We start from the raw sequence: 27,101 nt of genomic DNA, 5'->3' as shown, positions 1-27,101 counted from the left end.
TTTGAATATTCGAACCAGCAAAAAGCCATTCAAATACTCGGGACATCCCTATCCCTATTCGGGACATCCCTATCCCTGTCATCTGATGAAAGATGGCAGATGAGTTGTGATGTGTCTCTTGTATTTAAGAATTTGAGGACCTGTGCACCTTGCAAATATGGCCTCTCATACTGTTGTTGTCTGAGTTTGTTGTCTGAGGTAATTTTGGGTTTTGCTATTCACCAACATTTTAATATTAACACTGTATTTAGTTGTTTAAGGGCTTGAAAGAACAGTTTCACAAGTTTACTCAGGTGAGAACTAATCTAAGTCCTTTCATACCAGGGAACCGAAAATAAAGGCCACCGCACACGAGAGCTACATACGTGATGAGCAAAAAGTCATTCGTGGCCGTATTTGCTCAGCACGTATCGGTAGCTCACAAAATACCCTCGTGTGCGGTGAAGTTTTGCTGAGGCCGTGAGGCAAATGTCTATCCTGCTTGATTTCTTTCGCCATGCGAGGTGAAAAACTCACTGTGTGGCATGTGCTGTCAACCTGAGCTACATGTAAGTGCTGAGAGTCGCGTTATGTACAAAAATGGGGACAAAATGCCAGCAGGCTTTAGAAGATTCGCTTACAAATATCTTAAAATCACATGTACAGAGTATGCGTGATTTCATTGGCTAGTTAGCTTAATCTTTTTTAGCTCAGCACGTAGCTCAGGTTGACCGCACATGGTGAGTTCTTTGTCTCGCGTGGCGAAAGAAATCAAACATGATAGCTCGCGAGACAGAAAACTCAGCAGAAATTTCGCGCACACGGGGATATTTTGTGAGCTACGTCCTGATCAAATAGCCTCGAATGACTTTTTGCTGAGCACGTAGCTCTCTTGTGCGGCGGGCTTAAATGTCAGTCTAATGGGCCATATTAGCTCAGGACAGACTTACTAATGTTACATTTTATGCATGTTCACACCATCAAATACTCCTGAAGTTAAACAGGCCATTGAGTAAGTTCAGATTTTGAGAATTACGATTTTAGATCTTGGTTTGGTTGCAGTATTCGTTGTCACAATGCACACCTGTAGTCAGTCATGCACATGTGTAGGATGCATGCTACTTATTGTACAATGTGTATTTACTGTACAACGATGGTATTGCAGCATGGGTAATGTCTAGTAGTCCTGTTTGACAATAGGATTAAGGGCTAACCATTTTTGAAATACCATAGAGGACAGTGTCATACCATGACAGCCACAGATCAAACCTTTTTGAGGTCGGCTTGGCACACAGCACAAATCTGCAAATGAGAGACCTGCACAATACCAACATTTCTAGATTTAAAGTTTGTCTAGAGTAGATCTTGTAAAATCCGGACCTACAGTTTGTGTAATGAATCTGTTAAAAGAAATGAGAGTACGGTACCGGTAGATCTTCTTAGATTAGGGCCTAATATTTTGAAGCTTCTGAGGAGAACGTATTACACTGTACATACTATTTACGTGGCAAATTTCTGGGCTAAACAAGTTACATGTAACTTAAATTCAATTACATTCAATATAAATTGCATAAAACTTTGGCAAGTAGCCACTATTTTCCTTGTAAATAATGTCTGTGCATAGCAGGTTTCTGTGCATGACTCTAGGAAATTGGTCCAAATGACCTCCATCGTGTTGAAAAAAAACTTTGGCTGCAAAAAGTTGATCATGAAATCTAGAAAAACCTGAACAAACTTAAGATGTGTGAAACTTTTCACTGAACAAAGACTTCAAGTTTCTGCTGTTGGATTCAGCAGCGTTCCTACACTTCAATCCTAATGGGTAAACTTCCTGCAATAGATGTGTACAGAATGTACACGAACTGTCGCGCTTCTTAAGTTTCAAATCCACGAACTGTATCATACAGCATTGGTTTTTATCAGATGTATGCATTTTGAAGAGACTAAAAAAGACTGCTAAGTTCCATACATACATAATATTACATTAAGTGTTCATGTACACAAATGTACATGATTGAGGTGTCATGTTGCAAAAATCTACACATCATTGACAACACAACTATTTCTGTGTCACTGATAACAGGTGATTAAACCAGCAGTTTTTGTGAGAGCTGGCTAAATGTCACACTCTCCGTCAACAGAAAACAAGATGTGAATCACCCTCATGACCTAGATTGTGGACAATCAATGTGATAGAAGGGAAGTGGGTTGCATGAAGTGGCTGATACCCAATCAGTTAGGCCATGTCGGAATGACACCAAAAGCAGTCTGCTACTGTTTACGCGATGCAAAGCAAATCCTAATGATTAAAATGTGAACTTCATCAAACCATCCATGTTTTTAGTTACTTTTTATTTTTTATAACAGAGCTCTCAGGCCGAATTACTGTCACATTTGTTACATTAAATATAAACCTTGAACATAAATTACAAGTAAAACAAAAATCACTAATTAATAATGATATCAAAGCAATAGGTAAATTTAAAGTAGTGTTGGGCATAATTGTGATCTCTGAAGCAAAAGACCAAGTCTGATCCAGTCCCATTCCCTGACAACTGATAGTGATGACATCAAAATATACCGGTATTAAAAATGAAAAACAAGTAACCATTTGGACTTCTAGATTGTTTAAAGTATTTACCAGATTGTTGCACTTTTTCAAAGGGGCCTGACACTCTTCCAAAGTTAACCATAATAGTAAGCTTAGGGGAATACATGTACCAAACTCCATCTTCATCCAAGCAGGTTCTCTTTCTGTGTATACATTGTAATACTCTACTTCCTAAATGTATCAAATGTGTATACTTTTGTATTAACTGCTGTAGATTGTATATAAATTGTAATACTCCACTTCCTAAATGTGTGAAATTTAGACTGAAAAATATACATGTATAACATACAACTTGAATTGGAATACTTTCCATTAACTTTGTTTTCAACTTTTATTTGAGAAAACTTTATTGCTGAAACCTACATACATGTACTCCAGGTACATGTATATTCAGGAATTTCTAAATGCAACTGTACTCTCTTTCTTTGCAAGAAAACTTCCAGAAATTTCCCAAATACGTTGGAGACCAATCGCACACCCTTTCTACTTTTAGCTTTCAAGGGTTGTCGGTTTTTGTGAAACGGTTAACACTGGTGGCTACTTTTTGGATGGGTCTAAGTGATGGGGGGGGGGGGAGGTTCATATGCACAGGCATTTCAAAGCTCTACAATGTTCAGTAAGAATGTGTTGAATTTGGGGTGTTTCATATTTTTTCTCTGTGATGCTGTGCTTTTTTTCAGGCTGATGGTATTACTTTCACATACACTTGTAAATTTGTTATAGATTAATCCATCGGCCAGGTGGGTGGCCTTCCTGCCTCAATTACTCCCAGATATTGATTCCTAATAATCCCTCACATCCTTCTCTTCTTCACGTCCTCACGTCAGCAAATTACCCCATCACTAAGCTTCTTAGAATGCCAATCCTTTAATCCCACACAGCATCAGTTAGTTACAGGCGATGCTATTGATTCAAGAATCAATATTTCAGAATCTGAGATGTCCACAGATATCTCCTCTCCTCAAAATAGTTTCTGCATCCTCTTTTAATCCGGTGAACGAGCTTAAAGCATTAAATCTAGAGGGCAGTATTGATCTGGTTGTATCTGTGTCCAAACTCGGGAAACCTGCGCTCTTTGAGGGAGAGATAAGACAGCAAGATCAAACCTGTCAACGCTCTATATACTGTAATCTACGGCAGTAATGACCTATTAACTCTAGAGGGCGGTATTGATTCCGCGATCGGATTACAGAGTGGCTCGCACACATCTTCAAAGTCTACATGTTTTCCTTGAAATGTAATCCGGTTTCCTGTTGCGTGGGATTCTGTCAGGTGAAAAAGCGTTAATAACAAATGAACTCTAGAGGGAGCTATTGGACCACAGATCAATGAGAAGCAATTTAAGACGTTGAAACTTTTAGATCTTCAGGTGTAAACTTTGATCTTTGGATGTAGGCCAAACTAATGGAGATGGCAGTGAGAGTTTGAAGGAATTGACAAGGCCAGGCAGACTGGTAGAGCTGGCCCAACACCAATTTGGTCTGAGGGGCAACTTAGTCATCTCAGTGAAATGTTTGGGTCAAAGTGAGACTTAAGCAAGTCTAATTCACCAGTCAGTCAGGGAGTCAGTCAGTCAGTTGGGGAGTCGGGGGGGGGGGGGGGGGGGAGTCAGTCAGTCAGTCAGTGAGATAGGTACCGGTACAAAGGGAACTGTTCATGTAGGCTCAGGCTGGCCCTCTGGGATCAGCAAAGAAGTGTGGCCAGCTCGTTATTACTATCACTTGTTGTAAATACCACTGGGAAAAAAGCCAGCCAGGAGTCAATTTCATTTCGAATTTGTGCTTACTGTACATGTAGCAGAAAATCATGCTGCTGCATGAGCACCAGGCCTGGGTGTGCTAACTGTTGCGTGTGCATGGAGATTTCTATTGTTATGTCACTGATTTTAGCTACTTTTTCCTCCGGGGTTAGGGTTAGGGTTATATGCTTTTGCTGTGCTTACTGTTAAAATGATACAGTCTCTATGAAATCGACGGAGGCAGCGCTGATATTGAGCCCTGGTTTTTAGTTTTTCAAATTTTGCTTTAAAAAGTACCGGTATTTGAATTCTGGAGAAGAAAAACGTGATGTTTAGACATTTCTTACCAGGTTTTTTTAGTGAGCCTTGTGATGACTTGCCTTAAGCAATCACCTTCAATGATCCACACCTTTACTCCTGATCTCACACCTGCCTATTGGTTTCCTATCCCAATGCAAGAATACACCCCCTCATGCCAACACCTTGTATTGATCTGCTTCAGTGCCCTGGACCACAGCCTGTATCTGTATTGAACCTGCTTGAAGAGACCTGCCACACTATCCTCAAGGGTACAGTCAAACACTCTCTCCAAAAAGTTGACCTGTGGTATGTGCCTTTCCCAGCCCAGGCTGCCTTGGTCAACTTACAATTCCTTTTTCTGGGTTAATACATTGCAATTGTCATTCTCTTCTAAAAACTCACTGGAATTGCCTAACAATTAATATTTATATTTCAAACTAAAATTCTTTGCGGTTGATTCCCTACTAATAACTTGTACTTAATTCATTGTCTTCAAATCGTTGTCACACCTACGGTAAAGGCCTAGTGATCAATTTGCGTGTTTTAGTAACAATTTGTTTGCTTTGCATTTCAGGAATATACATTTAATAATGTTCAGCTATAACCAAAAAATGAGCTTTACTTCATTTAACTTGGCTTGAAACACCCTACGACATCATACGAAATGACTTCATACTGTGAGGTGTGTGTACGTGCAGTGTTGCTCAAAGACGGTATTTTGGCAACTTGAAAAACTTACCATAGTGAGAGTCGCCAACAAAGCCAAATACACCCAGCACTGAGTTAATGAATGGGAGTTTGTATCCTCCAGAACAGAAATTGAACAAGAAAGAAATAAAATGGATGCATTCATGCATTATGACCACAAATCTCAGCCCGTGTATGTTTATCCAGCAACCATTAGGACGCAAGCAGACCAACGCGGTACCCTTTCATCCCCAATGCAATCCCCCATGTAACTTCCACATGATTACTCTCAGCTTTTGTAACCACCGTCGCCCCTCATTGACTGGGTGCCAGCACCCTCCAGCGAATCAAGGCAAATGTTTTGGTGCGATTCTGACGTTATTTGGACACCTCGGGATAATAGACGGCACATCATTGTCCTTATTGTCTGGTTGGCTCAAAATTAGGCCAAGGATTTCAGACGAGAGATTTGGGTAATCTAGGCTGGAGGCCTCCTGTAAACACAATTTGGAAAAACTCTTGTCTTTAATGATCTGTGATTTATGCAAAGTTTGTTAGTGTTTTCTTTGGCATCTGTTGATGAAAACTTTCTGTGGATAATGAACAGGGAGGCGGGCAAATTCATAAAGATTGTCCCATTTACTTAAAAACAAAAATTAAATTGAAATTTAGGCCATTATATATTTTTGCATGTTTTCAAAGCCGCACGGAACCAAATTATTCTGAAGATTTGAAATGAATAGATGAAAAGTTTGCTGGTTGCAACAGGAGTAAATGTGTTGAACCGTCAACTGTTGCAGTTGTTCCAAAGACTTAATACAGGGTCTAGTCAATGGACAGTAAGCACATGAACGTTACCTGTCTGAAGCCAGATACAATCTGTGTTGACTAGAGTTGCTGCTGACTATTTGGTTGGATGTGACTGTGGAAGGCCAGTCTGAAACCTGTGTTATCAATTGCTGATATGTTGTATCAACTCTGCTTATCTGTGAATTAGCCACATGTTTAAACACAAGAGTGCTATTAATATTTTAATCCAAACACTCTACTAACAATTGATGTACCCTCCCAAATCTACCAAAAGCAAAAACCAGTAAGATGTACAATGTACTGATGCAAATTGAACACAATGCCTCATTCATATGGTCATGTGCAGTTTGACTTAGAAAGGTACATGTAACAGAAAAAATAGCAAAATACTGTTAGTAGAATAAACTTTGATGAACTTATTTTTGTAAGACAAAAGTCCCATGCCAAAATGGACATCCCATAACTGTATACGTACAATTATACATTACAATTTGTACAATCTGTCATAGGATTTGTGAAATTCTCTTTTATGAGTACATGTAGCTGCTTAAACTTTCCAATGTTTGGCCAATGTCACACAAGAACAGTGTAATTCCTCTGCCCTTAGTAAGAGCCAAGAAAACTTGCCATCTCTCCAGCAACTCGGCGTTTGATTCATAACAGAGTCAGTACTATCTTCACCTTCTGACATGATCCGAAAGAGCAACAACATTCTGTCGCCGTCGGCAACATGCACAGCTTGTGCTTATACAAACACAGTGGAAGCATGTACCAAAACATGACCATTATTAAAATGAATAAGTGGGCCTGGATGGACATGATGTCTACATTATGTGCCAATAAGTGATTGATTCTGGCCTACATCTGTATGTTGTTGAACTAGAAATGCCGACCGGTCTGGTTCATATGTCATACAATCAACATTACAAAGTGTAATTCATTGAGGCAGGAAAAGTTGTCTGTAGCGCCGCCGCGAACAATGGCGACATCGTAACAAAACAAGGCTTTATCAAACTTAATCCAGCAGCCTTTGTGTTTTCATACATTTTGTTTTGTATTCTAGAACTTCACATTCTTAATTTGAATCATTCAATAGGTGATGTCTGGAATCAATGTGTGCTTGGCTGGTTTTAAACACTATGTTTAAGACCGGTTGGAGTCTGGATGCTGGTGCTTACCTGAGCCGAAGGCGAGGGAAATTATTGAGCATTGCTCAATAACAGATTCACTAGGACTTTTTTTACTTTTACCATGCTTTTTTTTTAATGGATTAGGATCTTCAGGGCAATTGCTCATACCAACTGCAAGTCTCTATTAACCTGCCTGCAAATCTTGTTCAAGTTGAAAGTTTAATGTGGAGAAATGTATTGAAGGGAAGCTGTATGGAATGGTTGGGATTTCAGTTTGAGAACATCTTTTGATTGGTGGGAAAGCTAATACATGTACCTTTGTCTGTGGATACAACTTTACATTCATTTTTGGTGTTACCAACACATGTACATGTGTATTTAATGTGGATATTATTAGTTGAAGCTTTTGTTTGAGTAAATGTTTATAGTAGAAAATAGCAGATATTGTAGATGTTTAGAAGGAAAACATCAACATTTCAACAGTTATATTTGGGACATCATAATGTTGCCAGCTGCATCCAACATGGTCACCAGACTATCCTCAAACAAACTCTTAAGACATTTAATGCTGTCAGGACTCTTGGGACAAGACTTGATCAGACCACCCACTGTGACACCTCATTTGCATTTTCCCCACAGTGCTCTTGATTGGAGTATAGAATGATGTCAAGGGTCAAGTGTGTGAGTGACAGTGTTCAATCAAACTATGAGGCTAAGGTCAGAGGTCAGGGGTCAGGAAGTCAACGTGATGACTAGGCTTTGTTTCCAAGATTTACTGAAAACTTGCATACTTTGGCAGAAATTGGAGAACAAAAGGATTTTGTAGTCTGTATGGTGCACAGTACATCATGGGTTTGAAAGCTGATGGTCCTTTATGTAGCAGTCAAATAATTTTTTAGTAAAGGCTCTTGGTTGAAATTGTAGGTCCGAGAAATAATTCACTTTCATTTAAAGGGAATATACAGCATTTGTAAACATAAAAAAACAAAACTACCAAATTATTATGAAATACCTGACTGGACTTTTAGTGTATGACAGTCTAAAACTCTACAGCATCCTGTAAAATCATGGCACCTGGTGTGCTGACATTTTCAAGGAAAGTGATATTTTTGTATCAATTTCCAATGCTGGTCGGCCAACCAGCATTGGAAAAACTGGTTTTTTTTAAAAATTCTGCCCCCAATTTACCATATTTAGTTAGTCCGCATTTTGTTTGCAATCGATTAATTCACTCCTATGAACGGGTACAAGCCAGCTAGTCTGGTTCCCTGGCGTTACAATTCCCGACGTCTATAAATTGCTCTGTTTCATCTTAAGTGGGGTCAGGGAACCGGACTTCAAGAACAGGATTGTTTTCTTGGTTTTTCCAGCATCTATGAACATAAAACTTCAAACTACCGGTAGTCAGTGTAACAATATTCGCTGTAAAATACTAACCCCCCAAATCCATCCATTTCTGAAAATTACAGCAAAAGCAAATGTTGTACATATTCCCTTTAACAGCTTATAAATGATTTTTTCCTTTTCCTGGCACTTCACTTAGGTTTTGTTATATTTTTGCATGTAATATGATAATTCAACTAAATTGTGTAAATCAGGAACTTTTGATCAAATTTCCACTGGGGATCTTGTAGATCAGTGATGGATCTGTAAAATCCACTGATCTCTATATAAAGACTGGATAGCGGATATGCATACAACATTCACACAGTAGACATTGCATATTGACCAATTCGCCCCCGGTCTCACAAAGATGGCCGCGTATAATACGAACGTTCTACGCGTAAATACGCGCGCGTTGTATCAACAGTTGACGCGCATTTTGGTCACGTACACATATTATGATGTTCTACAAGGAACACATTTCCGTAGTTGATTATTATTTCAAAAACGCCGAAAAAGTGATTTGCGGCATTATAAAAGTAACCACTACGTTAGAAAAATTGTAGTAAACCTTGGTCAGTTGGTCAGTGGTCAGGTGGTGGTGGCCAAAATATAAGTCAAGTGAGCCGCGACGTTACAAAAGAAATCATGCTGTCTATAAAGACGGCAACTTGTCCTTTGTAGATCACCAGCCGGTCTCACCAATATGGCGTCAAATTCGTACATTGTGCGGCTCTTTATTAGCTATCCAGTCTTTATATAGAGATCAGTGGTAAAATCCCATGTCATGATGTCTTATTGTAAATGTATGGTTGAGTATGGCAATTAGATACTGTACGTGTATGTAACTCCTCACACAAAGACAGTACATGTAGATGATTTTGTCAGCTAAGTTCAGTTTAGTAGTAGTCGTGTGCACTCCACACCATGTGCACAGTACAATTTTCAAACCAGTACTGGTACATGTCCCCATACATGTGATAGGCTATGCATCTGATTCAGACAAAACGCTGTCTACAACTCCTGCATCATGTACATACAGCATCCACAATACCACTATCATCCCAATCCTAACAGGAAACTCAGAAAGAGTCAAGCAATAAGATGAATTCTGTCTTCATCATGAAATGTAAAATTCTACCACTCATACCCCACATTTCTGCTTACAGTACTACCTACGTACATGGTCAGTGGTGGGAAATACATCATAACCACAACATCATCCAAATCATTGACAGTACAATCAGAAAGACTCAAGCAATATGATGAATTCTCGCTTGCATCGTGAGATTTGAAATTCCAGCATGCGTACCCTGTGCATTTCTGCATCTCATGTGTAAGATCACTGATGGGATATTGCCTCATGAGGTCATCTATTGCTAGCATTGTCATCCCTTAGGGACATGTGTGGCAGTTATCTCAATAAATAAGAGATTGATGTTGCGTCAACACGGCTCATGGGAGGATAACGAGTTGTCATAACATCTGGAGATGTCATCTATCATTCCAAGAGATAACAAATAGTCAGCACCAGACACCAGCTACATCAAGTTGCAATCCCTGTGCTATTTTCTAGTTTCATCCGGACGAATACATGTGGATTCCTTTTCTAAATTGCTAATTTTAGGAATACAAAAGTTATACACTTTTGAATGAGACATTGATCACCAAAATAATCAGCCTGTGTGTAGTTATTGCGTTAATTACTGTACAATTTCAAATGATTGGTTGCCAGACAATGCGGGGTAGGCTGGTTCCCGCCCCACAATCAGTATCAATAATGTACAGCCTGGGTGCCAGTCTTCTGTTTGTACCCAAAGCAAAAATATTTTGTTCAGAGGGTTGCAGACATCCAAAAAGAGAAAGAAAAAAAAGGAGTTTTTTAGGGTTGGAATAAAAACTACTTGTTGAAAATTTATTAATAGGAAATAATCTAATTTGTTGAAGGGGGACCACTTAATTTGCATGGGGACCACACCTTTAAAATAATAAGTTTGGACCACAGACCAGTGTACACGGATTCGCTCATCCCACCATCCTACTTTAAGGGGGCTTTCACAAATTGTATGAAGGAAACGCATGCTTGTAAAGTGGGTAGGTCACCACCATAGACCAAATATGGATAGCCGCCAGACCGGAATTGGGCAGTGAAGGCACGTACATGTACATGTAGTTACAGTGCATTGTGGGACAGTATGCGCTGCACAGAGTCCCTGTTCGTCACGCAAACTACCGTTATCCCAGGATGCAACGTGTAGCAAACATAATTGTACTGCACATTGCCGATCTATCCAAACTACATGTATGCGCACTGGTAGGGCGCATACGGAGGTTGACCTCAGGTCACCACTGACCAATGACTCAAATCCATCCAATGAGAGCTCAGAGAAATGAGAGGTCATCAGCGCCCTGTATGACGATGGACTATTAGACTGGAGACCTGCCTTCATAATATGAAGACATATGCGACTTGCTAAGGCCCCTCTGAGAGTTGATTGGTTCAGTCAAGGTATGATGTACATTATATAAGTATACAAATGTACTTTTCTTTTCTTCCACTGTTCCTTTTCTATTAAGTCAAATTCTGGATGCCACAAAGACATGGAAAGCAGTGATCAGATTTGTGCATGCACTCTACGTAATTATTTAAACTACCTGACCCTTCATCAGAGGATTGAGACAATCAGTTGCCCATTGGCTTAGTATCTGTAAGATTTAGTTTTGGGTCTTCATACAGGTACCGTAGACCAGTGATATCACACAAGGTTGGGAGAAGAGTTAGCACCAATGCTGATGATTGCAGCAGATATATAGTGAGGTGCCCGGTGGTAGGGTGGTCAGTACAAGCTTTTGTTTTCCTACCCTGCTTGTGAGCAGACCGTGTGTGGCATCAAGATGCAGCTCATTAGCAGGTGTAGTGATTCCCTGATGAATCCACAAACCATACACAGGAGTTTTAAGGTGGTACCGGTACATGTACAGGGAGTAACGGGCAGGGCCGTTTGGGACGATAGAGGCACTGTAGGATTTATTGAATAATGATATGATAATATGTGTATGTGTACTATTGTACATGTTCTACATAACCCCCGAGGACCGACACACAACGTTAGAACAACAGATCCTTTCAGTCCTCAGGGAGTTGGGTCTTTTGTTGGAAACGGTCCTCTGTAGTAAGTTTGTGTGCTTAGTCTATGGGAGAGTGTTATTTAACAGGGACAAAGGGAAACACAAAGCATTGTCTTCAAGAGTATAGTAAAACAAGAGTGTATATACTTCGACATGGTAAAGGTACATGTAAAGGTAGAGATCCCATAGCCATTACTGGCCGTAGGGGCAGTGGGATGTTAGAGGTCCACTGTGTCTTGGGCGCGGCATATGAGTGGCGGTGCCCAGTCCTCTCCTCTCGCCGTCTTACCTTCCCTGAACGAATCAGGTGCCCATTTAACTGTTGGGTCGTCAGAGAGAGTTTTCCAGTTTTTGGTCCGAATGAGATTCGAACTGCCAACCTTCCACTCAGTAGCTCCACGCTCTAACCGCTCGGCTACGAGGCCCCTCTGACTTGGACATGAGAATATAAAAAAAAAATTAAAAAATAGAATTTGAGGAGAGCTGCAGATAGCAGAAAAAATTCATGAGTTTTTTTTTGGATAAAGTCTTTGAGTCCCTAGATGGTTCTGTCATTTCTCTCTTGCGCAGTCCTGTCTAATCTGCCATTCACCTCGGTCCTGAGTGTTTGGTTTTGTAATATCCCATGTTTATAAACACCCTCCTTCCTCTGATAACTCCCTGACACACTCTCTGCTCATCTCTTTGCCTTCCTTGGATGTAAATCTTTTCTCAGACGTGTCTTTGAACTTGGAGATTGCAGTTTCGGGAGTCTTTGAAGCCAATTATTTATTGCTGCGTGATCTTTTTGTTCTGATTTCAGATTTTATTTTTAGATCTTCAGAAAATTTAAGATCCTTCAGGTATAAAAAGTTAGGATGAACAAACTTGATAGAATTTGCTGTGTACTTTATAGCAGGGAAATTGTTCTCTTTTAGTTACTTTTTTTCAGTCTGGCTTGGTCAAATTAATTCCATTTTACCGAAATTTGGATTTGTTGTGTGTTGACGTGAGAATGGATTGAATTGAGAATTGTGAGTTTTACGAATTTTCTCAAAAATCGGAGGGATCCTTGTGGCTAAACTAAGGCAATGAAAATTTGTTTTCTTGAAAACAGATTCAGACATTGAGAATTTGGACATCATGCCCACAAAAAGTAAAAGAGGTTGGGCTTTACAGTTCAGGGAATAAATCATTATCAAGCAAAACAAGATGATATTGAAGGATGAAGTTAGCTTGAGTTTTTAAATGATCTGATCAGTACAATGTTAATTGTAAATCTGGTACCTGGTGTATTTACATTGTACATGTACGTACCAAAGCATTTTTTTTTTACAGAAAAGCTTTCTTAAGAACATAATTTACATCGAGTGACAAGTGACCATTGATCTTACGAATCAAATTTCTTGTATGTAAACTTGTACAAAATTCTGTAAATGAACCCCCCTAATTTGGCATTGGTTGTGCCCTGTGTCATGTGCCCGGAGTCTGTCAACAGTAATGGAATCTCCTTCTAGTGGGTAGGATCACACTTGCCTGAGGGGTCTCTCAAGTCACAACACTCATCAAGAGAGAGAGAGAGAGAGAGAGGGTAATCTTGTGAAATGAAGAACCCCACTTAATCCAATCTTGGAGTGGTGCGGATGAACGGAACCGTTCAGTGATTATTGCGTAGTCGTCGGTCAGTGATGCGTTGGGTTTGAAGGATGCAACTTGGGCATTCAATCGTGCATGTCAGCATCATTCAGTGTTGTCTGGAGGTTCTGTAGGGGAGGTTTGTGTGGTAAGAGGTCTCATCTTGAAGTGTAACCGTCTCTGAGATTGTGGTTTACCACCTCGACTCAAAGGTATGTCTGTGGAACATTGTGGGATTGATTTGGTAGTAATTTGCATCTTGGTAGTTGGTACTGTGTAGTTTGCTTGTGTGAATATTGCCAGTTTAATTCTACATGTAGAACAAGCTTACAGTTAATATTTTAGCTGTGCAATTGTGGGCTAAAGCCTAAATCTTTGTTGAAAGGAGGCCATTCCTGTGTGAATTAAAATTAATTGCGGTATGACTTTAATTTGTGACTCATACTGCATACTGCAGCACTTACCACTAGAGTTGAGGGAATCAGTTAGACATCAGTGTCATATTTTTGGACTCGGGTAATTATCAGCATCCAGACTCCAAGCGGTCTTAAACATAGTGTTTGATACTGGCCAAGCACATTATATTCCTAATTGTAAATTTACCTTTTTGGTCAAAAGATCAAAACCTTTCGGTCCAAAAAACAAAAGTCAAAAATTTTGGACGATTTTGTTCAAAAAGTTTACTTCATGTTTTTTTGGGACACCCCTCTAGCTATATTTATAACATTACATTTATGTCCAGTCTCGCGAGTAGTGGTAAACAGCTCCTTGTATGGAGATTGACGCGCGTCGTGCGTACTGCGCAATGTGGTGCAGAACGCAGCTGTGCTGGTGTGTTGTGAATTTAGGACTATGAAATTTAGCTGACTCACTGGTAGTGTTCTGCATGCCTATGTGATGATTGTAAACGTTCAACCAATATAAGGGTGAACGGCACTGGATTTCATAGGACTCGAAATTTCATGTGACACTTGAAAAGTGTTTAAGACCAGCTAGCCGGTCTTTATCATCCGTTTAAAACCGGCCATGTGGGCTCTCCACCATGGGAATAGCTAAACTGTCTTGCAGCAATTTGTGAATTTGTTTTCAAAGCAAATTAAACAATTTTGAGGTTCTGGCATTCCATCTTAGCAGGAGCTTTCTCAAATATGCAAATGGTCATGCTTGGATAAAGCAATCAGATCCTCTTCAATTTTTGACTTTTATATTTCCGATCAGTCCAGTCAGTAAGCAGTTTTGTTCACTTTTCCCAATTCTTTTTTTGTACACCAAGCCACTACAGACATCAATGTGTACACATATTTCCATTCTTCATTTTGTACCCTTTTCTCCTCAGTCATTGAGTGTGGACATGACTAACCATCAGTCTGCCCAGCAGGGGATTAAGTACAGGCACTTGACTTGTGTTATGATATGCTGCCATATCATAACATCAACGTGTAGATAATCAGATGAGGAAATATCAATTGCATTCATACCATTCTGCTGAGGTACGGGTATGTGTGTTGAGTTTCTAAAGAGAAAACCTAGTCTTTTGACTGGATTTACCTCAGATACGCATTGTTTACAAATTGATCAGTTTACAAATGTTTGGACAAAAGCTTATTTTCTGCACTCTTTGTTTCGAAGTTTGAAACTAGGGACGAGACAATTTAGATTTTGGAGTGAAAATCACTATAATTTTAGATGGAAATACTTTGAAACTCAAGTTCATCTCAATTTTTTCAGTTGAAAGATTTGACTCTTAATCGTCTCGTCCCTATTTTCAGTCAGATAGAGTGAATCTTTACACTTTGGAAATAAGAGAGCACACTTCAAAACTTACTGTACCTCTGTTTGAAATGGTCATGTGTAATCTGATTGGTTGTGTGATATATTGTCAAATCAGAAAAAGAAATCAATGTAAGAGAAGATGAAAATTATATAGAAAGAAGATGAAAATTATATGTATCGGTAGTAGTGGTAAATTCCATATATTAATGCACTTTCTGGCACAACTTAATAAAATGAATGCAAGAAGAAACAGATAGGAAGAAACACATTTTCTTGATAGAACAGCAAGCAAATAATTCTGATTTCCAATTCCAAACAAATCTCTCAAAGCATTTAGTACAGTTTCACAGAATAGTTTTTTTCTAGAAAGAAACTGAAGGCTGAACATTTTCAATTTCTGTCAACGTTTGATAATTATTGGCAGCATCTGCTTGCCAGCTTTCTGACATAAATCATTCCTTATCCCACCTGAAATAATACCAGAGAAAACGCTTTTCTAATATTGACTCTTGTTGCCTTAGTCCTCCAAATGGATGTTTATCCCGGAAACTTTTTAACAGTGAAACGTGCTTGAAATTAAAAACGCATAATTCATCGGATGAGTAAATAAAACAAACTGCGGATTTTGATTGGAATTGTCCCTTCCAGCAAAACATTCCAGAATGTTTATTTCCACAGCACAAGAAGTCTTCCTATAGAATCTGTTGAACTGCTCAATGAGCTTGGGAACTGCTCCATGAGCTTGGGAAACTGGCTGCATTGGTGTTAGATGTGTGTTATAATCAGAAGACAATGCAAGGCAGAATGATCAAACTCACTGGCATTGCACTCAGGATTTCAGATTTGAATTCTCCGTGGGAGTATGGGGTAGCAGTCTTTATGAATGCATACTTTGCACATGTCTCCTTACAATTTCATTATTCTCTTTCTAATTACTTGTCATAAAGCCGTGTTTGACAGGAGTGCACCTTTAAGTTGCCTTTCCCCCATAAAGTCATGGTTTTTCAAAGGTGCACCTTTAAGAGTAGATCCTGTTTCATCCTTCCTCCATCACATGTAATCATCAAAGTGTATGTAGGCAGATTTAAGAAGAATGCCCATTTAAAGGGAATGTACATCATTGGCATTTGCTGTCATTTTCAGAAATGAACTATTTGAGGGGTTAGTATAATAGATCAAATATTGTTACACTGACATGTTTGAAGTTTTGTGTTCGGAAATGCTGGAAAAACCAAGAAAAACAAAAATGTTCAAGTAGTCTGGTTCCCTGACTCTACTAAAGATGAAATGGATCAATTTATAGATGCCGAAAATTGTAAGGTAAGGGAACCAGTTGTAGCTGGCCTGCACCCATTCATGAACATGTAACCAATAGAAAACAAAATTTGGACTGAACAAAATTGTAAATTTGGAGTAGTAGTTGAAAAATAGTTAGGTTTTTTCCAACGGTGGTCGGCCGACCGTTGTTGGAAATGTAAACAAAAATTATATTTTCTTGAAAATAACTTCACACCAGGTGCCATAATTTTACAGGATGCTTTAGACTGTCATTTACCAACATCCTACATACGTAGTAAGGTATTTCGTAAAAACTTGGTAGTTTTATTTTTCGATGTTTGCTAATGTTGTATATTCCCTTTAAGCAACAGAATAACCCTTCCTGTACCACTTGTCATTATCAGGTCTTATAGCACAGGACTTGGTGACCTTAGCTGAACTGCTTTCTTCATCTTGTCCCTGTGGTTGTCCCTGGACAATGGTCTACTGATTGACTGGTCTACATGCTCATATCTCTTGCCCCATGGTCTAACTAGTTGGAAGTTGAGGATGATGGTGGGATGTACTTGGGTCTGGATTGATAGGGCATACTTGTGGAGTCTGTATGAAAGGCAACTGGGTGTGACTAGTTGTCAAGGTTACTCCTTGTCCTGGCAGATTTTGATGTGGTGGTGGTGGGGGGGGGGGGGGGGAGAATTCCCAAGACAAAGGTACTTAATTACAGAATAAACAAGATAGTGAGAGCAAATATTTTAAATTGGCCTACCGGTACTTGAGATCTGATAGTTTGGGTTTTTTTCTGTGACCTTCCACTGTACATTTTTATTGTGATTTTGTAGTATAAATTTATTTTAAGTAAACATACATGTAGTATGCTGAATGCTCTTAATTTAACCAACTACATGTACATTTTGAAATCATATCTGCCATGTACAGGTACATACCGGTACATCACTTACCGGTACATACTTACATGTACATGTATGTAGGCATTTAATCCATGACATGTTCTGTTCCAGCTCCATAGTCCATAAAAAGGCATGTGCAAGTCCTTATGACTGAAATTAAGACAGTTTTTCAGATTAATCTTAAGAAGATTGCCTCATTGTGTATGACTCATACAGACCATAATGTTATTAGAGATAAAAAAAACCCAGTAGGCCTAGAGGAGATGCTAATTTGCCATGATTACCAAGATGCACACTTTCCAAATATAGGAAGCAATAATTTGTATTGCATACATGTAGGGCCTACAAAAAAATATCCCACCTTTTTTTCTATAGGCAGATCTCACTGAAATTCATTCTGAGAAATTTATCTGAGCATTTTTTTTCTTGCAGTTGATTTTTTTCTAGAAGGGATACATGTAGGTTTCCCAGTATGCTTGTTTTTTTTTTGCATAAATCATCTGACTTCATACATGTAAGTGCCTTGAGTGTTACGTGCGCTATACATGGTATACTCCAGTATTATTAACAGGTTTCATGATTCATTGTTCTTTGACGTTGCTGGATTCAGCAAATTTTACTTCACTCTATATTTGGTTTCATCATGGTCCTTACATGTACGAGACAACCTGAAGCTTTGCAGAATTCTGTGACATGTATGTCTGTCTGCGTCTTTGTTTCTTGCAACCATCACTCCCAATGATTGGCACCACTCTCACATCTCATCACTCAAATCCTCCTCACAATCTCTCCTGAAAGCCATTCTCATCCAGTCAATCTGGAATCTTGGCAGACTCGTCCATAAACTTCAGACCAGATGTGGCCAGTTTGACGGACGCTTTAAGTCCATCTCTCGTCGTTCAACAAATGTATCATTTCATCGTTTGATGATTCATCATGGAGCTGTCTGTAAGAGTCTTGTCGCCGTCTCCATGAATGTAGAAACACTGAATGTTACTTCTCAAATCGACATTAACTACTGACTCTGTCTTAAGTCTGCATTTAGTTCTCATCAACTGGTAATGATGATTACACCCTCTCAGTTCCCCCCAACAAAATCCTTTCGTACCAAAATGATGTTAAGATCAGGAGTTTCAGGACTGTGCCAAATATCTGGGGTCTGCTGTGTCTGATTGGTTAGCTGTTTAACATTGAAACAAAGTAAGTGTTACAGCAGGAAACTATTTTCTTACATGCTATTTTCCAAACGATACTTGATAAACCCTTTGCACTTTGCATGGAATCACCGCATTACATGAACAAAAGCAGACTTTTTGTGTTGTTAATTGTTAAAGTTGTTACCTTTGTGCAGTATAAGAATCCATTCAGTTAGACAAAGCACACCAGTGCAGTATAAGAATCCATTCAGTTAGACTAAGCACACCAGTGCAGTCTCATTTTCAACTCCTGGTGCAGATGACCCCTCCCTCTCAGCCCCCTCCCTCTTTCCACAGCCCCGCCCCTACTTTACAGCTGTGTGCGATAAGCCTAGCACATGTACATGTTTGTTGACTCAAGTCATCTGTTTAGTAAGCAGTGTGTGAACAAATTCATTGTACAAGTAATCAATGTCACACCAAACATCTTTGTTATGACATATCCGCTGAAAACAAAGCCTATCAAGGGAGATCTATACATGTGGTGTGCATCCTCCGTACATGTATATAAACAAGAGAACAAAGAAAATGAGCAACATTGCCATCAATCTACCGGTACATCATCATGTGTAACATGTTCCTCACTGCCCTCTGTCTGCTACCAACCCTTCCACCCCCACCACATCTGCACAGGACAAAGTTTATCAGTGGAGATGTTTGTGGTGTGCATCTTCAGTGTAAACAAGAGAACAAAGAAACTGATCCTCATTGCCATTAATTCACTCAAGATTCATCATATGTACACATGTTCCTCACCATCCCAGGTCTCCATCCACCCTTCTTACATCCCTTGAGACAAAGAAACTCCCTCACTTTGCCTCATCCCTCGGCCTGCCTGATGGCATCCATCACGCATCCCATCACTACAATAAATCACCATCCTATAAACACCCATCTGACAAAATACAACAAGCACACATTTCTATCCTTCCTCTTTTTCTATTCCCCGGTGCTCTCTTCACACCAATGACAAACCAGCATCATGATGCAGGATACCGGCCGAAGGTTCCTGATTCCGCGAATATCTCACCGGCCAAACACAAACAAACTTGACAAACTTTGGAATCCGCCTCAGCAATTTCTTTTATTCATAAAAGATGGCTCCCGTTCCGATGCAGATATATTTATTGACTGAAGGGTTCTGTGCTTCGGTCCAGTACATACCTGTTTGTAAACGCTTGCCATCATTTCTCTGTCAATTACAGAGTTTTTAGAATTGTTGGGTACCAACTCGTGGGGAAGCCACATGGCACAGTCCCAGGCCAGAACTGGTGTAAATATTTTGGCTTATTAAACACCGAGGCATTCGCTTGTTATGACATCCTTCATGTCACTGCATTATTTGGTCCATAAATCATGTATAGGAACTCCTGTCAAAGTCAAACCAAATAATTTGTGGAACACAAGATGTAATATGAAGTGTTGGCTTAATGTGTTGAAGAACCTGACCGCAAGGAGACATCTTGTGGTCTGACGAGAATTCAGTGCACTGTAATATTTCATACAAGGGTGAGATTTGTCGGGATTTTGCCTGATTTCAGGATATTTGTCGGTATTTTTTCCTGATTTCATGATATTTAAAGAACCCCTTTTGAAAATCTAGAATTTCTGAGGTTTTACCATAAAGGTGTTTAGAACAAAAGAAATTAGTGCTTTAGCGATATCTTTAGGCAAATACCGGTACATCCTACCGGTATGTACATTTGTATGTTACAGTGTAACGTGTGTTACAGTGCAAACCTGACCCAAAATCAAAACTGACCCAAGCCGAAACCGAATTCGGTTCGGATCAGGTTGGTTTTTCCATACTTTTTCATTTTCTTCAAATCTCACCCCTGATCATAAACCAATGAAGGTTGAAGAGGTGAGTTCTTCATTTTCACTTCTCTTGCCATAAAAATGGAAAAACACTGCAGAGAGAGAGAGAGTAAAGCTTGGAGGTACATGTATCCTCTTTTTGTGACTTCCCAGTTTTAAAAATAAACAACTAACATGGTTTCCTTACAAGGTATTCCCATTTTTGGTCTGGACCTGACAAAATACCAAATATTGGATGTTTGACCTCAACTTGCTCACATCAATGTCCATAATGGACCATTGGACACTTAGCACAGCTATTAAGGCTATAGTTTTATTCAGCTCTTGTTGATAAACACTGGATCTTTATGAGGATGTGTTGTCAATCAAAGGATAAAGTGGAGGGTGGATATATGCTTTTGTGCAGTGTTCTTGTCGAGTCCATCACAAGTCCATCGCAACTCCATCATAAGTTCTCCTTTGTCAAGTCACTTGTCAAGTTACATGTTTAAGCTGTTTTAAAGAACTGCGATAAAAGCATTCTGTTGTTAGAGAGCATTCTCTGTTACTTACGACTGGACTTGTGAAAGAACTTGTCATTTACTTTTGACAGGAATTATGATGGTATTGTGATGGACTTGACTTAGTACATTGCAAATGGCCTTCCTGTTGCAAAAGACCTGGCAAATGTATGGATGTTCTTCAACTATCACAAAAAATGGATGATGGAAATGCAAAGGGTTTGAATCAACCTTAACAGGTCATTCTATCAATTTAGGCTCCAAAGTGTGACTTTTTTCACCTGTCCCTGTTACCTTGGTACTTTGTTATTTACCATTCAAGTATTGATCATTAAGAAATAGGAATGACTTCATTATAGGAATGACTTCATTTTATGATTGTTTTTATTTGTTGGGTAGGTAGTTTGCTATTCATAATCACTCTTGGAGGATGACTGCATGAAGGAATGCATCAGAATTATAAAATAATATATGTCAAATGTAACAGGGACATGAAAAAAGTTGTGGAATTCATGCTTCAATTTATGACTAACATGTACGATATAATGTCAGGGTTTGAGTTGAATTAGAAAGCCATCAATGTGCAATGGCTGATAATTCAGATATTTTTTTCTTTACAGATTGAAACCAGATTTGATCCTTGAAGGCTACACATCAAAGATAATCATGAACACCAGTCTCATTTGCTGATGGGGAAATCGCTCCAATAAGTACATGTAAGTACAATGTACATGTCCATACTTATTTTGATTTCTGTGTTCGTGTGAAATACATGTACAGGGTGAGTAAAAAAACGAAACCCAAATGTTGGGACCATTGTTTTAGTGAAGTTCTGCATGTAGCACTTTCAAAATCTAGGATATTAAAGCTCCATTCAAGAGCTTTCTTGTAGCACAAGAATCATTAAAATCACTCATGTACTTTTCAAGTTACGGAATTTTAAACACAACCACCGTTTTAAGGTTCTGTCCACTGATCACAAAAAGTTCCATGTTCTTTCAGCAAAACGAACACAAATCACATAGGGATGTGTGTGAATTTTTTTTGCTGAAAGAATGCACACCTTTTTTGTGATCCGTGGACAGAACTTTAAAACGGTGGTTGTGTTTAAAATTCCATAACTTAAAAAGTACATGAGTGATTTGAATGATTCTTGTACTAAAAAAAAAGGTTTTGAATTGGGCTGTCATGTCCTAGATTTTGAAAGTGCTACATGCAGACCTTCAATAAAACAATAGTCCAGACGTTTGTGTTTCGTTTATTTGACTTGTAAACCCTGTAGTCTGTTTTTTCTTTACAATGACTGGAGTTTCAACATTTAAAAAAAAATCTTTTTCTAAAGACCTTTTCACAGGATTTCAAAATCTTGAGGGAAGGCCCCCCCCAAAAAAGTCTCCGGTTTCTGGTATGGAGCTTGCCCAATAATTGGTGCGGCGACGCGGCTTTTTTTTTTTTTTTACCTGATTTTTTTTGCCTCAAATGTCGGCTGATGACTGCAAATGGTGCCTGATTAAACTTAGTGCAAATATATGGGAGTCCAGAGAGGCCACATAAAGCTTATTCTCGATCATAACCCCATCCAAAAACACGTTAAAATTGTGTAGCAGCAGGATTCCAGTCAAACCAGTGAGTTTGGCGGTTTTGAGACATCATCTTTCATTGAAAAAAACCTTTTTCATTTTGCGGACGCGCATGGCTACGGCGACGCGCGCTCAAACCAGAAACCGGAGACTTTTTTTTTTGGCCTAAGACCCAAGTTGAGCATTTTTCCTGTACTCGGTCAAGTTTGTTGGACCATTGATCTTTAGGTCGTGGAACTGAAACCATGTCCAATTATCTAGCAGGCTTCCAGAACTATAACTATGTAAGCTTGTTCCCATGTAGTTTCAATGGATGAACTTGGTACTTGGTACTTGGTTAGTTTCCTCCTGAAACATCCTCTAGGGATCTTAACCAGGAGGTCAGTAACGACCCAGGTAAGCACGGGTTGCCTCCGGTAGGCAGACAATAGCTAGACAATAGCTGTAGACAAGCGAGACCTAGACAATAGCTGTAGACAAGCGATTCAGACGCAGCCTCATGGAAGGAAAGAGAAGAATACAAGAAAACACAAGTCCTGATTTACTGCTGGTTGCCATCTGCTATTACATATTTCTGAACGCTGTTAATCATTGATTTTTGGACAGTTTGGAATTCCAAAAATTGTCGGTGCATTTTTGTGCTCAGTAACCCCTGAGCTGCATTCATAAACATCCAGGTTTCAATATCATACCAGGGAGGGTTTCATTTGGGGAGTAGAGTTTCTTACAAACAACCATAAATTATGCAGCATTTCACGGTTGCTTTGTGTGGTCATAGGGTTTGATAATGGTCCTTGCCATTTTTGTCTTTGAAAGGTAAGAGAATGTCAAAAGAGGGCGCTATTCATGGCCACTGTAATCTCTGTTGATGTGGTAGAGTATTAAATTGCTTGGAGTGTTTGTTTCCTGGAGGTTCTATTGTTGAATAATTTATCGCTTTTTGTTTAGTCTAATTGAAGGTGTCTTCCATTAAAAAATCTATTTCATTGAAAATTTCTCTAACTGAAATAAACCTTTTGGTAGTGTGAAAACAGTGTTTTCACTTAATAAATGTTTTAATGTGGTCAAAGTTTGTTCAAACTTGATCCATGTAGTTTTTAGTGTAAGTATGAGAAGTTGACACCTAGCATGGAGCTGCACAATGCAATGCCAGTTCATAGACCTGTTTACACACAAGAAGTCCACGTACTCTGCTTTGCCATGCAGTGCCTGATAATTGGCACCTGTCCAGTTGGTGGGATCCTTGTTTACAGAAATCTCATTTGTAAACAAAGGAAGATACCGTACATTGGATTAAAGGAGATCAACTTTATGAATGGAAGATCTTCCACTTCAAACACTTTCTTCTTGTTGCAAGAATCTTTAGTGTTTATCTTGCCTTGGGTCTAAAGGACCTCTTTAGCCTTATTTATATTATGAACCAGTCTGTGTTTGTTTTGGGAACTCTTTAGTATGCCCCTCAAGACTATATATGAACCACCCCTATCATTGAGGAATAGTCTAACCTTGTCATCACAGATTCAAGTGATGAGGCGTGGGACTTGGATGGTGTGCATTCTATGCAGAGGGGAGGTAATAGCACTATGGTTAAGTGAGGTGGGCTCGTGTAGACAGTTTAAATGGGAATTTGCATGTAACTGTAATGTTCATTCCTAAGTACATGTACTCTAATAATAGAGTCCTATGTAAACATCCTCAAGAAACAGTGTTGGCCTGTATGTGTAAATGGATGGCAGTACTCTGAGAATGACAGAATGACTTTGTCATTTTCAACATACTTGTCATCACTTTATAATTGTATGCCTATCTACCGATACAGGTATCCATAGGTCAGAGCATAAAAGGCTTGCTTCATACAATTCCTAAATGTTATGTGGAATGTCAGCGTCATTGTGCTGATTACATTACTTTGCTGGATAGCCTAAATGATGAAATTGATAAGATGATAAATATTATTACATAATGCTAATGATAATGTTTAAACATTGAAAGTGATGATTATTCAGTTCAGTTCAGCCACACAATTTGACTTAGTCTTCAACTGAACCATACCACTGCATTCATAATGTTAGCATCCATGACAACAGATGCAAATATTAAGTATTCCTTTTATCAACTTTTAATTTACAAATACAATGGACAATTTATCTCAGCCAAGTACGTGTACGTGTGCATGCATCAACGTAAAAAAATGTTGAACTTTTGGCTGCAATAATACATCTTTTCAGGACATTCTAATTAGTGCAGTTATTACCTTTAATTAAACTATTTATGTACTAACCAAAATGAACATCCCCAATTCTTATTGGATTGATCCAGTACTTAACATGATATCAAAGTGACTTTGGATCAAACCATTTTCCCGAGGTGCCATCCAATAGAAAGAAAACAATTTGGCTAGACCCCAGGCAGAAGTGAAATATGTACAGGGTTGACCTTAGCTGACCCTACTTTGATGGAATTGACCTATGACCCAGGTTCTTCCATTTCATAAACTTTGGGAATGCACTGTAAGTGTATGGTCTTGCCTCTTGGGATAGTGCATGTTCATACATTATCCTACCTGATGACTAGACCTGTAGTCTTTTGTCCAATCATTCTTTTAGGATGTTTATTTTATGATTTTTATCCCAGCTAGGTTTATTTTTTCAAGGGAAAGTGTTACCCAACGGCTGAATTTGAAATTTGTTCAATGGTGATTTCACACATGTATGTGAAAAAATTGGTTCTCCACTTCGCAAACATGTACACACAATTGAAAATTCTAAAGTGTCCATGAGTTACATGTACTCAGGCACATTTCCCCCACAATTTCACTGAAAATAAACAAGACTGAATGGAAAGCATAGTTTATAAAATTAAATTTGAAATTTATATTCCAATCACTGGAAAACTGGCAATTTAGTCACAAAGGTTATCTAACACAGGTGTGCAGCTCTATGTCCAATAACAACATTCCTGAGAGTCCATGCATCAACTTAACTTACTTCCCTGAAGTAAATTCTGCAGTTTCCCTGAAGATTCTTGTCTAATCCTGAGATTTATTCCTTGCCTCTTACGTCTGTACTTGTTTAAAGACTCCCAAGTCTACATCAGATGATAAATCACTCCCACATTTCAAAAATGTTTGAGCAGGTGCGGCATTCCAGTTGAAGTCTCTTGGATGAACTCACCAGGAGTCCTCTATAAACTCTTCAAGTCCCAGGAAAGGAGAACAGAAAAAAAAGATCAAATTGTCATAATTTTATCACGTTGGGAAAATAAGCCATTATTTCCTGTGTGCACTTTTTTTCTTGGCTTCAGAGGTACCGATAGTGTGGTTGCCACCTGAGTATTCAGTCAGACATGTCTGCCCAGGCTTTGGGGGCTGCTTGATGCTTGTCATTCAAAACTTGTTTATGCTGGAATTATCATCAAGGGAATTGCTTGATAGCTGTTCAGAGTTGCAAAACTGTTCCAATTTGTTTTTAAAGGTAGGGTACCGGTAGATCATTTGTCATTAGTGCATTTGTTTCGTTTGAAGCAATAAAAGTGCTAAAAATCTAGAGACTAATCCGATGAAATTTTAGCTCTGTGAATGCTGTATATTCCGAGAAAACAATATTCTAGGATCTCAGTTTCAATTCAAAAGTTGCTAAGTCATGTTTTGAATCGCGCCCGAAATCAGCATCCGGGACACATTCTCATTCAGCTGATTGCAGCTACGCGATGTCACTCATGTGAAACAGAAATTTCCCAAAATGCGTCACTTGACTCATCTTTAGAAATGACCTTCTTATTGTTTTCTTCAAAGTGACAGCATGCCAGAAGGAGTAATTTCACAGGGAGTTTAGTGCCAATGCCATTACTATTTTAAATCAAGTAAGGTTCTTAACAATAATTTGGTCAGTTATTTTTGGATTAATTAATGATCTAAGCCTTTAAACTATAAGTGGAGGGCAGCTGTGTTAATCAGGCAGAATCAAATGGAAAAGTAAGGTACATACATGTTGCACTTTATATGACTGACAAGAATAAAAGTTTGCATTTCCGTAGCAACAACTACATTGTACATGTACCTGTACTTCATCAGATGCAATGAAGAGGGGCATCATCATGTTAAAGTGAAAACAAATCTTTGTGCCTTCAAGCTTCATTTTTTGTTTCTATTTTGAATTTGTTGTTGTTTGTGGCAAGCAGCTTCTCTCTTTGAGTATGGATCATTCAGATTGTTCACCTACAAATGTTACTTCAGTGATAAAATTATAGTAAAAACTAAACTATGCACAACCTTGTTTTTGCCAAAGTTCAATCTCTTGCATTTGTTTCTACTTTCCCTCATCCCCCTAATTTGTGAACAGTTTGCTGCATTGTTACAAATCTTCTTAGTCCCGTTACCAAAATCCCCGATGACATGAGGGGCTCAAGATGACGGTGTTCCCTTGACCTCTTCAATTTTTTCCAGGTCACCAGAAGAAACGGCCTGACTTTGATAAATGGTCAGGTCCCTTGCTGAAACTTCTGTCATCACAAATTGCAGATGTGTGCACTTTAGAAATGACAACCAATACATAACACTGTCAAGATAAAAAGACAATTAAGCTCTAAAACCAAGGAAATAGTGTAGTTATTAGTTCGAAAGAAATACAAAGTTACAGAACTCTTAAACCCCAAGACTTTGTTCTAAT

General features: G+C 38.9%; 1 protein-coding gene across 1 annotated transcript in view; it reads left to right on the top strand.

The window, feature by feature from the left end:
• LOC119735618 (brother of CDO-like) overlaps positions 1–27,101 on the top strand; it is a 106,509-nt gene that overhangs the window by 3,082 nt on the left and 76,326 nt on the right. Inside the window, exon 2 of the mRNA XM_038209400.1 lies at positions 21,475–21,564. The gene's annotated coding sequence lies outside the window, so the exon portion shown is untranslated. The remainder of the gene's footprint in view (positions 1–21,474; positions 21,565–27,101) is intronic.

Source organism: Patiria miniata, unplaced genomic scaffold, assembly GCF_015706575.1.
Source record: "Patiria miniata isolate m_02_andy unplaced genomic scaffold, ASM1570657v1 HiC_scaffold_29, whole genome shotgun sequence".
Taxonomy (NCBI): Eukaryota; Metazoa; Echinodermata; class Asteroidea; order Valvatida; family Asterinidae; genus Patiria; species Patiria miniata.
Note: the sequence above shows the minus strand (reverse complement) of the source record. Positions and strands in the feature narration are given on the sequence as shown.